Source organism: Pseudorasbora parva, chromosome 2 (genome assembly GCF_024679245.1).
Source record: "Pseudorasbora parva isolate DD20220531a chromosome 2, ASM2467924v1, whole genome shotgun sequence".
NCBI lineage: Eukaryota > Metazoa > Chordata > Actinopteri > Cypriniformes > Gobionidae > Pseudorasbora > Pseudorasbora parva.
In genome coordinates, this window is record NC_090173.1 from 50,561,876 (window position 1) to 50,573,950 (window position 12,075).

General features: G+C 39.4%; 1 long non-coding RNA gene across 1 annotated transcript in view; it reads right to left on the bottom strand.

Moving 5' to 3' along the window:
• LOC137055261 (uncharacterized) overlaps nt 1-1,659 on the bottom strand; it is a 3,805-nt gene extending 2,146 nt beyond the window's left edge. The window contains exons 1-3 of the long non-coding RNA XR_010899977.1: nt 1,552-1,659; nt 1,369-1,451; nt 552-795 (exon numbers count right to left, since the gene is read on the bottom strand). This is a non-coding gene — a long non-coding RNA (uncharacterized lncRNA). The remainder of the gene's footprint in view (nt 1-551; nt 796-1,368; nt 1,452-1,551) is intronic.
• Between the last annotated feature and the right edge of the window lie 10,416 nt (nt 1,660-12,075).

The following is a 12,075-nucleotide window of genomic DNA, read 5'->3' on the forward strand; positions in this document are numbered from 1 at the left end:
TTTCAAAAGTAATACCCATCTGTCTCTCCCTCCCTCCCTGATCAAAATTACAGTAAAAACTAAAATATGTTTTTATAAATTTCTAAATTTTATGACAATTTAAAAATGAGCTTTTTATTTGAATATATTTTAAAGTGTATTTTATTCCTGTGATGGTAAAGCTGTATTTTCAGCATCATTACTCCAGTCTTCAGTGTCACATGATCCTTCAGAAATCATTCATCATGAGGATTTGATGATCAAGAAACATTTCTGATTATTATTATCAATGTTGAAAATAACATTAATAATATTGCGCTTAATAATATTTTTGTGGAAACAGTGATACTTTTTCCAGATTTTTTTGACGAATAAAAATGTTCAAAAGAACAGCATTTATTTGAAACAGATTTTTTTATATCACTTTTGATACATTTAATGGATCCTTGCTTAATAAAAGTATTAATTTCTTTATGTAAAAAATAAAATAAAATAAACAAAACATAAGTACTATCCCCAAACGTTTGAACGGTGGTGTAAACACATAAATTCATCCTCCTGGGTATACTTACAAACAAACATTCGAATGCACATGCCGCACATGGCCACGACGCTGGCGATGTTGAGAGCTCGGCCGCACTCCGGACTCATCAGACAGTTCTTGGTTTTCATGCAGCACCTGCAGCAGCTGCCCTGCGTCTTATCAGCGGAGTGGCTTTGATTAGTGTTGCTCGTGTGCTGCTGGGTAACAACTTCTTCATAGGACGGTGGTGGTTTTATATAATCCCCCTCCATGGCTAGTCTCCTGGATCTGGCCTGAGGGAGGATGAGATGGTTACGCCGAGACACGCTGCGCATCAGTCGATGGTAATTACGTCCCAGTATCTGAGAGCATCGTTTCATTGTCATTAACTGATATGGAAATAAATCGATGCTCTATGGATCTCGCAAGCTTTATCTGAAAGCTATTGACACATTGCTCCACAGAAAACTCCCAAGTTTTGAAAAGATGTTTTGAACCTGTAATGACAATTAGCTACGAACGTGACGGCGCTTGCCTGGCATTTTACATTCGGCGATAACTTAAATGGGTACAGCGTGTTGTGAGATAAATGTGTCAGTATTAAGCTCAGCCCTGAGGCTCGAGGGCCAAATGCCAGCACATTCATTACAAAACAAGCGATGAGTTCCTCCTAGTTATCTGTTCCTTTTTCTGAGCTTTGAGCTCCTAAAGATGTTGAACAGAAGACACTTTTATTACACCAAACTTTTCACACACAGAAAAATCACTTCCAATCAAATAATTTACTGAAGGACAAGGCTGCGAGCGACAGATAGGTTTCAGATGACTCAAATTATCAGAGAACTGCCATTTTCAATTCATTGTACCTTTTTCAAGTGCCTTCAGACGTTTCGAATCCTCTTTTTTTTTCTTTAATCTTCCTTTTCTCCTTCAGTCCCACTTCTGTTTTCTTTTTCATGAAATTGAGAAGAAATTAAAATGCTCAATCACTGCACTGCCACAAAAAGAGAAAAGAGCATAGAAACGGCTTTGCTTCTCAGAAAGCTTACCCTGTTTGTTCCTGCTGTGCTCTTTTCTTCTTTTAAATGTGTGAATGTTAATAAGCTAATTCAGAATAACCTAAGTTGTCTTTCTCGTGATGTTGACAGGGCTGGTCTGACGTACACAGGGGTGGATTCGTACATATAAATACTTCACCCCTGTGACGGCATGTTCCACAGGGCGTGCAAATCAAGTTTTTCCTGCCTGTCCTCTGAGAGCCAGTCATACCATGTCAAGCAAAATGAGTGAAACTTCAGATTTTTTTCACTTCAGAATCACCTTTTCAGGATCCTGTGATGAATAGAAAGTGTAAAGAACCACATTTATATGAAATAGAAATATTTAGCTAGTTCTGGTCCTCTAATCTGACTGGCTGAGAGATCTTTTAGGAGAGCTGATATTTGTCCGGCATGCCATCTGAGAGTCAGCCATTCCAGATATTTTTTTGGTATCCATTACTGAACAAGCATTTTCACTTTTGATTAGATCCTCTAGACACATTTCACAGGTGACACTTTTGATAATTCACAGAATCAATTGTATTTGGTGCTACAGTATACAGCATTCAGTGTGCAGTACAAATGGTGCAATCCTGTATATACACGTTGCATCACGGGCTACAAATGCACTGTGGAAAAAACAAACTTCCTTCATAGTTTTCAGTCTCTTGCTGTACAAAAAAAATTAAATAAAAAGAAAAATGGCATCATGAAGTAGTAAACAAGTCTTCATCCAACCCATCAGCTTCCGTTACGCACATCAGGTGATCTAAACCAGTTCGCCTCCTTCCAAACCTATAAACCAAGAAATAATAATAATTAAAAAATAAAAACATTACAAAATAACACTTATTTTTATACACACGCATTAAAAAACCCTTATTGGTCAACCACTGTTTATACATCAGTATGAATACTTTATAATGCATTAAAAAACACCTGGTATCACTTTATATTAAGGTTTCCTATATATTGGCAGATGTTAAAAAAGAGTATTTATTATAAAAGTAATATAATTTAAACAAATATACTCATTGTCCATTGTTAGTTCGTGTTAGCAAATGTATCAGCTACTATTAACAAATGAGACTAATTGCAAAGTGTTACTGATAAGTTTATGAAGCACATTTCATGGAACATGTCACTGAATGCCAACAGTGGAACGCTGTCATTTCGAAACAAATCACAGCAATTAATTTGGTTTCTGAGGGATGATGTCATTAATGATATCAAGGATTAACATTTTTACCAGTGGAACTGTACAAACCCGATTCCAAACAAGTTGGGACACTGTACAAATTGTGAATAAAAACAGAATGCAATGAAGAGGAAGTTTCAAATTTCTATCTTTTTTTTCAGAATACAACATAGATGACATATCAAATGTATCGGAGAAAAAATAAGTTGATTTTAAATTTCATGGCATCAACACATCTCAAAAAAGTTGGGACAAGGCCATGTTTACCACTGTTTGGCATCCCCTCTTCTTTTAATAACAGTCTGCAAACGTCTGGAGACTGAGGAGACAAGCTGGTCAAGTTTAGGAATAGGAATGTTGTCCCATTCTTGTCTAATACAGGCTTCTAGTTGCTCAACTGTCTTAGGTCTTCTTTGTCGCATCTTCCTCTTTATGATGCACCAAATGTTTTCTATGAGTGAAAGATCTGGACTGCAGGCTGGCCATTTCAGTACCCGGATCCTTCTTCTACACAGCCATGATGTTGAGCATATGTTTTTCTAGAACTTTGATCTAAATTTCAGCATTGATGGTGCATTTCCAGATGTGTAAGCGGACCATGACACACGCACTCATGCAACTCGGATTGTGTTCACCGACAATGTTTTCTCCCATGTTGTTTTTACAATAACATTCCTGTATGTGATTCTACATTCATTCTAGATTGTTGTCTAAGGGCCTGAAGATCACGGGCATCCAGTATGGTTTTCCGGCCTTGACCCTTACGCACAGAGATTGTTTCAGATTCTCTGAATCTTTGGATGATATTATGCACTGTAGATGATGATAACTTCAAACTCTTTGCAATTTTTCTCTGAGAAACTCCATTCTGATATTACTATTTTTCGCCGAAGCATTGGGGGATTTGGTGATCCTCTGCCCATCTTGACTTCTGAGAGACACTGCCACTCTGAGAAGCTCTTTTTATCATGGTTATTATGTTGCCAATTGACCTAACAAGTTGAAAATTGGTTCTCCAGCTGTTCCTTATATGTACATTTAACTTTTCCGGCCTCTTATTGCTATCTGTCCCCACTTTTTGGGAATGTGTAGCTCTCATGAAATCCAAAATGAGCCAATATTTGGCATGACATTTTAAAATGTCTCACTTTCAACATTTGACATGTTACCTATATTCTATCATGCATAAAATACAAGTTTATGAGATTTGTCAATTATTGCATTCCTTTTTCTATTCACAATTTTACAGTGTCCAAACTTTTTTGGAATCGGGTTTGTAATTCCCGGTATTCAAAAATTGCCGTTGTTATTGCCGTTCTTCTATTTAGGAAATAGAAGAAATCTATTTCCTAAAATAAAGAATTGCCATTTTTACAAGTGGAAACTGAATTGTTGTTAACAAGAATTCATATCCTGGGAACGAATAAAAGTCAAAATGGCTTTCTATACATACATGTGCATTTATTTGTTACTCCGCCTACCTTCTCTTGGTTTCTGTGTAGATCTGGGCTGCTCAGTGGTCAGAACGGCCGCGCAGGAGTCAGCCATCCTGGTGCACATGAAACACAGAGTGTAGCGGCAGTCGTCTGAGCAGATGAGGCAGAAGCAGTCCAGACAGAACTGACAGCACAGGTTACAGCAGCGATCCGCACAGGGCTCGTCCATGTGACAGACACAAAGGCAGTTGTCCCCACAGCTCTCCCTGCACTGAGGGCAAGGACCAGACATTATACAGCAGCTCAGTCCCATGTCTGCTTCAGCCAAACAATCTCTGCTGGTCACAGCACCCCTCTAACCAAAGAGACTCCAAAATATGTCGTAATGAGTGCGTTTATGACTGCGTCATTAGGGGACTGCGTGAAAACGCCAATTTGCCTGCTAATTTTAACTTTCCTCATGCTGAAGAAAAGGACGACAGGCTGCGTTTGTTAACAGTGAGCTTATAAGCCTCAGGGTGGCCCGGGCCACCCCTCCTTCTGTGCGGAGTCAATTATTAGACAGGGTCCCGTGATTAGCAGCTCAACAGTGAACAGTGTTGAGTCTGTCTCCCCTCAGGACGACCGTGAATGGGCTTGCAAAAGAGCCGCTTGGGAGCTCTGTTCTGCGTGCTCGCATAAAATGTGCGTGAATAAATTCGCTAAATGTCCGACTTTTAGCAAATGGGGCATTATAGCCCACAAGAGACGTCACATTTGAACCAGACTATATGGCCGCTTTATCTTATCACAAGTAAGGCTGAGCTAATGACGACTTTGGGGACATTTATTCACTTTAAGCACAGAACAACGTCTGGAGAATGGAGTATGGGGCGCAGGACACGTTTTCTATTCCCAGCTCCACATTTTTTTTTATTGTTAGTCTATGTAAACTAAGTTGACTCAGTCAGTGTTGTCGTTTCAAGGTGAGGATAATTACATTTGTGTGTGTGTGTGTGCGTGTGTAATACGACAACAATGAAACCTACAATTTCCTGTATCTGCCAAGGTTTAAAAAAAAAAACAACTTTCTAAATACAGTTCATTCAATTTCTAAGTTAATACATCTCTGGCATTAAATTAATACACATTCTTTACAGAGTGAAGGCCGTTTTTTTAATTTATTATTCTTTAGATTATTAGGAATTAAACCGGCACATTTTACCCAGAACCATAGAGAATACTTTTTTTTACAGCAAATAACTACACATCTAAAAGACAATAAATCATATATCAAGGGATGAAGCAGAAGCTGGTGCAATGCTACATCTAAGCATTTGGCAGACACTTGTATCCTAATTGACTTGGGTTGCATTCCATTTATACATTTACCAGTCCATGCTTTCCTCCGGGAATTGAACTCTTGATGTTGATGTTATTAGAATGTCAATGAAAAGTGACATTAAATATAATTAAGCACACTTCTTTTTCACAAGGGGTGTTTCTTTTCACATCACCATACACCAGTAGATTTTGACTTTATGTGAACATGAACACATTCTGACCGTTTATAAATGAGGGACCTACACCCTTCTAGGCCTTATTTAAAGTGTCATGTTGCATCTAGTGACAGGAGTAAGACTCCAGCTAAGGTGATAACACTCAGGTTAAAAACAACCCATTTGGGTTGAAAATGGACAAACCCAGAAATTGGGTTGCTAGAATGGGTCCATTTACTAGGGTACCCAATATCTAGGTTTGTCCAATTCCAACCCAACTTGGGTTGTTTTTAACCCAGCATTTGTTAGAGTGAAGACCTTTATTGCACAAGAGTGGTGTGCTGACAATATGATGTGCTCACATTTTTGTGTAGTCACCATTGTTTAGCTTCTTTAATCTTTGAACTCCAGTGACACAACGAATCCATAATGGTGAGATTAACAAAATAAGAGAACTTGAAAATGTCACAATGCTCATTTAAAAACCTTTTAACCATTAAAAACGCGTGGAAAAGTAGATATGACGGTCACTATTAAGAGGTTCCCACGTCACTCAGTCTTTCCTCACAGTTCACAAATCAACACACGAGAACATGACAGGTGAATCACTATAAAGCCGAAGTGACCTTGACTTCACCGGTAGCACAGTCTGAGCAGTAAAAGCCTGTAGTGTGCTATTGTGGGCCCTCGGGCATCCATTAGTGAATGACATGACACGTCTGTGAGATACGAGGGCATGCCGGAGATGATGGAGGCCAGCTGACAGGTCTCTGCATAGCGCCATCCCATTTGCGGGTAGACTCACCTGTACAAATGCCTGCGCCTCGCATTCACGTGGGAATAAATCAGGGCTCTGTCTCATTACCTTATTCATTCTGTAGGGAATTACACCCAGTGGTGACTCTCGTTTATCCAGCTCTCCACACTGGCAGCGATGCGCCGAGGGGCGGATCTCAGATTTCATTACTACATACATCAGTGCATGTTGACAAAAAGCACAAAATATCAACTTGGTTCCAAATATACCTTGCAAACATAGAACAGAACATTATTTCAGTCAGGGTCCTTTGTTGGCTAGAAGCATAACTTTGGATATACACTGTTGGATACATTTTGAAGGCAGGTAAGTTTTCTCTCTTGGATTGACTGCTTCTTCCATTGGAAGCTGCCAAATGCTTTGGATAAAGGTGTCTGCTTAATTAATACATCTAAATGTTTCAGTGATCAGGGCCCATAATAAAACTCCCCAGAAATGCTCTTAAGAATAGTCTTAAGTTTGAGTAAAATTATCACATTAGTGCTGATGCTGTGAAATTCTTTTCTATTGAGATATGTCTCCTCATTTACAGTTGGAGCAATGATGCGAGCATGAGTTCCCTCGCTGGCTCCAGGGAAGCCTGAAAGCCTCATAAAAGTGGATTCATTTTTGCCACTTGGTTTGAAGATGAGTTGGAAAGTTGAAATTAACTGCCGTACCGTAGTGGCGAAAAGTGATTTCCAGCACAGGAACATTGACATATTCACCCTTTATTCTGTTACTAATAAAAATGAGTTAAATATTTGGTAAGCAAATTGCGTGGTTGTTATTGGAGTCAATTGTTTTAGTTGCGTTAACACAATGAAACATGCCAAATTGTGCGGACATTTGGCAAGGCTGATATAAAGATATAAAAATAAAACTCCCTTTTGGCCACTGCTGTGCGGTCAATACCACAATATTGCTATTTAAGACCATTCATTGCTTTCCTTTCTGCAGTTAGATCATTGATTTGTAGTTTGGGAGAAGTTATACAATTTCTTACTAGGTCAGTTGACGATCAAGCTTTATCATTTTATCAACTCTGTCATCATTTACCACCAAAACATTATATTTCGGTTGGAAAGTTTGTGGTTTCCTCCTCTCTGTTGCCAACTTGCCTAACTAGGTTAGGATACCTCTTCAGCTTTCATAAATAATTTAGGAGCTGAGACCTAGTCTTAACACTTAGCAACCTTTATGAATCACACTTCTTAAGTCTAAGAATAAAAAGTAAAATGACGTCATTCTTAGATTTTTTTTTTAAGATTCAATTTGTACTCTGAGCAGCTTTATACATACGGCCCCAGATCTATCACTATAATTTAACAGAGATGAAGGGATGTAGCAACCTAAAGGGATTGCAGAAAGTGATGGCCCTTACAAAAAAAGAAGTACACATTAGCATACTTTAGCAAAAGAAACGAAATGATATACTTAAAGAGAATATAGTTAACAGACACTTAATACATATATATGAACTGCAATGAATTTTTTTGGATCCTCTTAAAGCTTCACTATGTAACTTTTCCGTCCGCTAGAGGGCGCCTATTCAAAACAAAGGCGTAGTTTGATGACGCCAAGTTTGAGCTCAGCATCTTGAGACATGTGGTCTTCACCTCACAGCTGATGGGAAAGAATCGGGATAGGACTCTGGCAGAAATCATGATGATGGATGTGATTATTAACGTTACTGTAGTGTGAAGAAGAGCAGGACCGAGTGTTGAGGAGCTGAGCACGGCCGCTGGAGCGATTGATACACAAACACACGGCTCGCGAGCAGCGGGACTTTTATTATGACGGGACACAGCCGCCGGCGCCATTTCCTCTTTTCCGGTCATGAGTATGAGGTAACACAGCTCTGTTTATCATATCAGACACATTTAAGTGTGTTTAAAATGATGTTATGACATTACTCTGTGTGTTCTCTCAGCGGCTGCTGTGACTCTTGTTCACACTGCTAAGAGTAAAGCACTTCTGCAGAATAAAACCGGAAACCGAGAGTAACGCAGATATGATGCTATTAACAGGAGACTCCCTTAGACGTCCCGGCTCCAACTGAACAAAATATATAACACTGGCCAATGGTTTTTGGATATTTGACTGCACAAAATCCTACAAAGTGCACCTTTAAGTAGGACTTAATATAGAAATGTATGTATAAATTCACCATTACGTCTATTGTCTTTGTACTGCTGAATGCACTGACAAGCATTTATGGTAAACTAAATAAATGATCCTTTCTTTTCAATAAGTGTTGCATCCTTAATGGCATCTGGCACCGGATCCCATGTGTAGCTGTATCTGATTTTTCTTCATTTGAAGGACGTGGCTATCCAGTTGAGTCCTCTTCAGGCAGTGATGAAGTGGAGTTTACTCTCGCCACTCTCGTAGTATATCTTCGTCAGGCATAAGATCATAATATCGAATATTCAGGATTCAGCTTAAGCATTTTCGAATCTAATGGAAGATGCCGTATATGGCTGTCAGGAACACAATGGAGGTGAAAAGGCAGAGATTTGTCTGGAAGGAGATTGATAGCGACGCCCAAATATTGTTCATCTTCTGGACAATGGCTGCACTTTTCCAATGCGATTCATTCCAGGAGATTACACTAACCAAATAGATTAAACTCTCCACTTCCTCAAGCCGCTGTGATCCGACGACTGTCCCGTTGTTCAAGCCATGGAATCCAAAAGCATGATATTCGACATCTTAATGCTTATCCTTAGGCCAGTTTTGTTTGATTCCCTGCCAGTCAGTTGCCACGTTCTGCAATTTTGTCTCATTCACCTCGATTAGGGTGATGTCTTCGTCAAATTCTTAAATGTAGCCTTGCCTGATCCCAGTAGCAGTCTTGAAAACATCAGAATGAACATTTTTTGACAGCTTGATCGAAGGTACAGGTCTTTAAAGATGGTGATGAATCCTGGCAGCACTTCACAAGATTGTAGGATTCGCCAAAGGGATTCTTAGAAGATTCTGTCAGAAGTCAATGATGGTAATGGCTGGAGATTGTCAATATCAATACATTGTTCTATGGTTTTTGGGGGGGACGATGATTTTTTTCCCTGCATGATCTTCCACCTCAGAATCCACAAGCACAAAGCATCCCTGAAGTGTCAGCAGAGATTTCGTCAACTAGACTCTCCCCTGTGAAGGCCTCAGCGACTCGACATCCAGAGGCACGAATCCTCAACAAATCCGTCTCTACCAGCGTAATGAATCCAATCTTCAACAAGATTCAATATTTTGAATGTTCTGATCCAATCTGACTTCTGACCTGCAATGCTACCTGAATCACGATCATATACTGTTTGTTTGTTGGCCAGAGGAGCCTGGTTTCTCCCTTCTGTCACCTGATATTTTTGGTTCCTTGCCACCATCACCTCTGGCTTTCTTAGTCTGGGACACTTAATAATCAACAATATTATTGATCTGAATGCATTGATACCATTGTATGCGCCAACTGAACTGACCTGGATAATAACGTCACCAATTTCTCCTGAGCTGCTCTATAGAAACTTCACGAGTTTGTGTGCCCATATAATCTTAGTGAAAGTGGTGAACAGATTTGGCTTGCTGTCTGCTATAGAGGGGCTCGGAGAGGATATTCTACCCGAGCTCCGATTGCCCCCCTATAACAGGCAAATTGAATGAATAAAATAATGAATGAATGAGTCATTTATATAGCGCTTTCATATGTACTACTGTACACCCAAAGCGCTTTACACTCGTGTCAGGGATCTCTCCTCAACCACCACCAATGTGGTATACAAAAGGAGGAGCAGGGGAGGAGGAGGGATGCTTCAGGAACCAAAAAGGGGAAGAGGTAAGCTGCTGGTTTTATACCTTGGTATTAATTGAAAGATTAGATGGGCGTACTCCTCCCGAAATTACGTTTATTAACTTCACATCGACTTAATGAATAACTAATGATTTTTACACTGGAATTGAATCAACACCAAACTTACTTTAAGGGATAGTTCACACAAAAATGGGAGTTAGCCCCTGATTTACTCACCCTTGAATACAATACACGAATAGATTCGGAGTTCGATGGTCGATGGTTTTGTGAAAGAAAAAAGATCCATATTTAAAACTTTGTAAAGTAAAATATCTAGCTTTCGTCAGACCACCTTCAGTATTCTATGACGTCGGTCGTAAGCATTTTGGACTGCGAGAGGCGCTACATTTTCTGTGTAAATTGAATACGGAATGCAGTCCGCCGAAAGCTAGATATTTTACTCCGAAACATGTTAAATATGAATGTGTTTCTTACAAAAACCCATTGCTTTGCTTCGAAGGCCTGTAGATGGAGTACTTTATGGATTATGGATGCACTTTTTGGAAGAGCAAGGATTTTTTTTAATATAAATAAAGGAAAGAAGAATGTCACATACCCCTAGGATGACTTGAAAACAATTTTCTTCTAGAGCTGGTGTACTGCCAAAAACAAACTTTGCTGCATTATTTTCTTGTTATCACTGTAAAGCTGCGTTGAAACAATCTGTATTGTAGAAAGAGCTACATAAATAAGGGTGACTTGACTTTTTCGATGGTGATCTCTCCAGTGTCTGTTTGTAGCTCCTCTTATGCCTCATCTACATCAAAGTCATAGGTGTTAGTCAGGTCTGGTTGTTCCACAACATTACCACAATAATAAAACCTTAGGACTCCATTTGATCAATGGCCATCAATGACCTGATTGTCCAGGTCACCTTGTTACCCCAGAGAATGTAATACTGTCTAAATGTGATGTGTCATAATGCATCAAAACAAAATCAGTCCTATTATAATCAATGAAGCCGTGCTCATGGAAGCATTGCTTCTATTTTTGATCCCCTGCGTGGTACTTTATTATGTCATTTGCAACCTAGTTGTTCAGCTCATAATGCTTCTGGTCTCCACCTAATAGACATAATCAATACATATAAATGTTCATATCCGTAAGTAAATGAAGTTGTAGCAATTCTAATATTACGGCTGAAAAGTCATATGCTGCAGTTATATCCAACTGTATATGCGGTGGTCCTTGTGGAAAAGAAGTGCGTTTAATTATATTGAATGTGCACTTAACCAACCTAAGAGGAGCTACAAAACAGACACTGGAGAGATCATGCAGGGTATCAAAACTAGAAGAACGTCCAACACGGCTTCGTTGATTATAATAGGACTGGTTTTGTTTTGAAGCATCATGACATTCCACATTTAGACGTAGTATTACACTCTCTGCATTCTCTGGGGTAACAAGGTGACCTAGACAATCAGGTCATTGATGACCATTGATCAAATGGAGTCCAAAGGTTTTATTATTGTGGTAATGTTGTGGAACAATCTGAATAAATTAAGGCGTAGGTCTGTGTGTCTATGTGCTGCTATGCTAATGTTGTATTGTCTGGGGCTGAAATGTATTTAAGGACAATCAATCATGAGATACAGGTGTGATTAAAGTTATGTAATGCACTCTTTCGCTCTGCCCTGCTCCACCTATGAGGAGTGAATGGATTTCTGCACTGATAATTACACTTCTCCAGCCATTCCCTTTCTCAGACATAAAAATAGAGGAGACGCAGAGCGTGAAACTGGAGAGAGAGAGACCGAGAGAGAGCGAAAGAGAGCGAG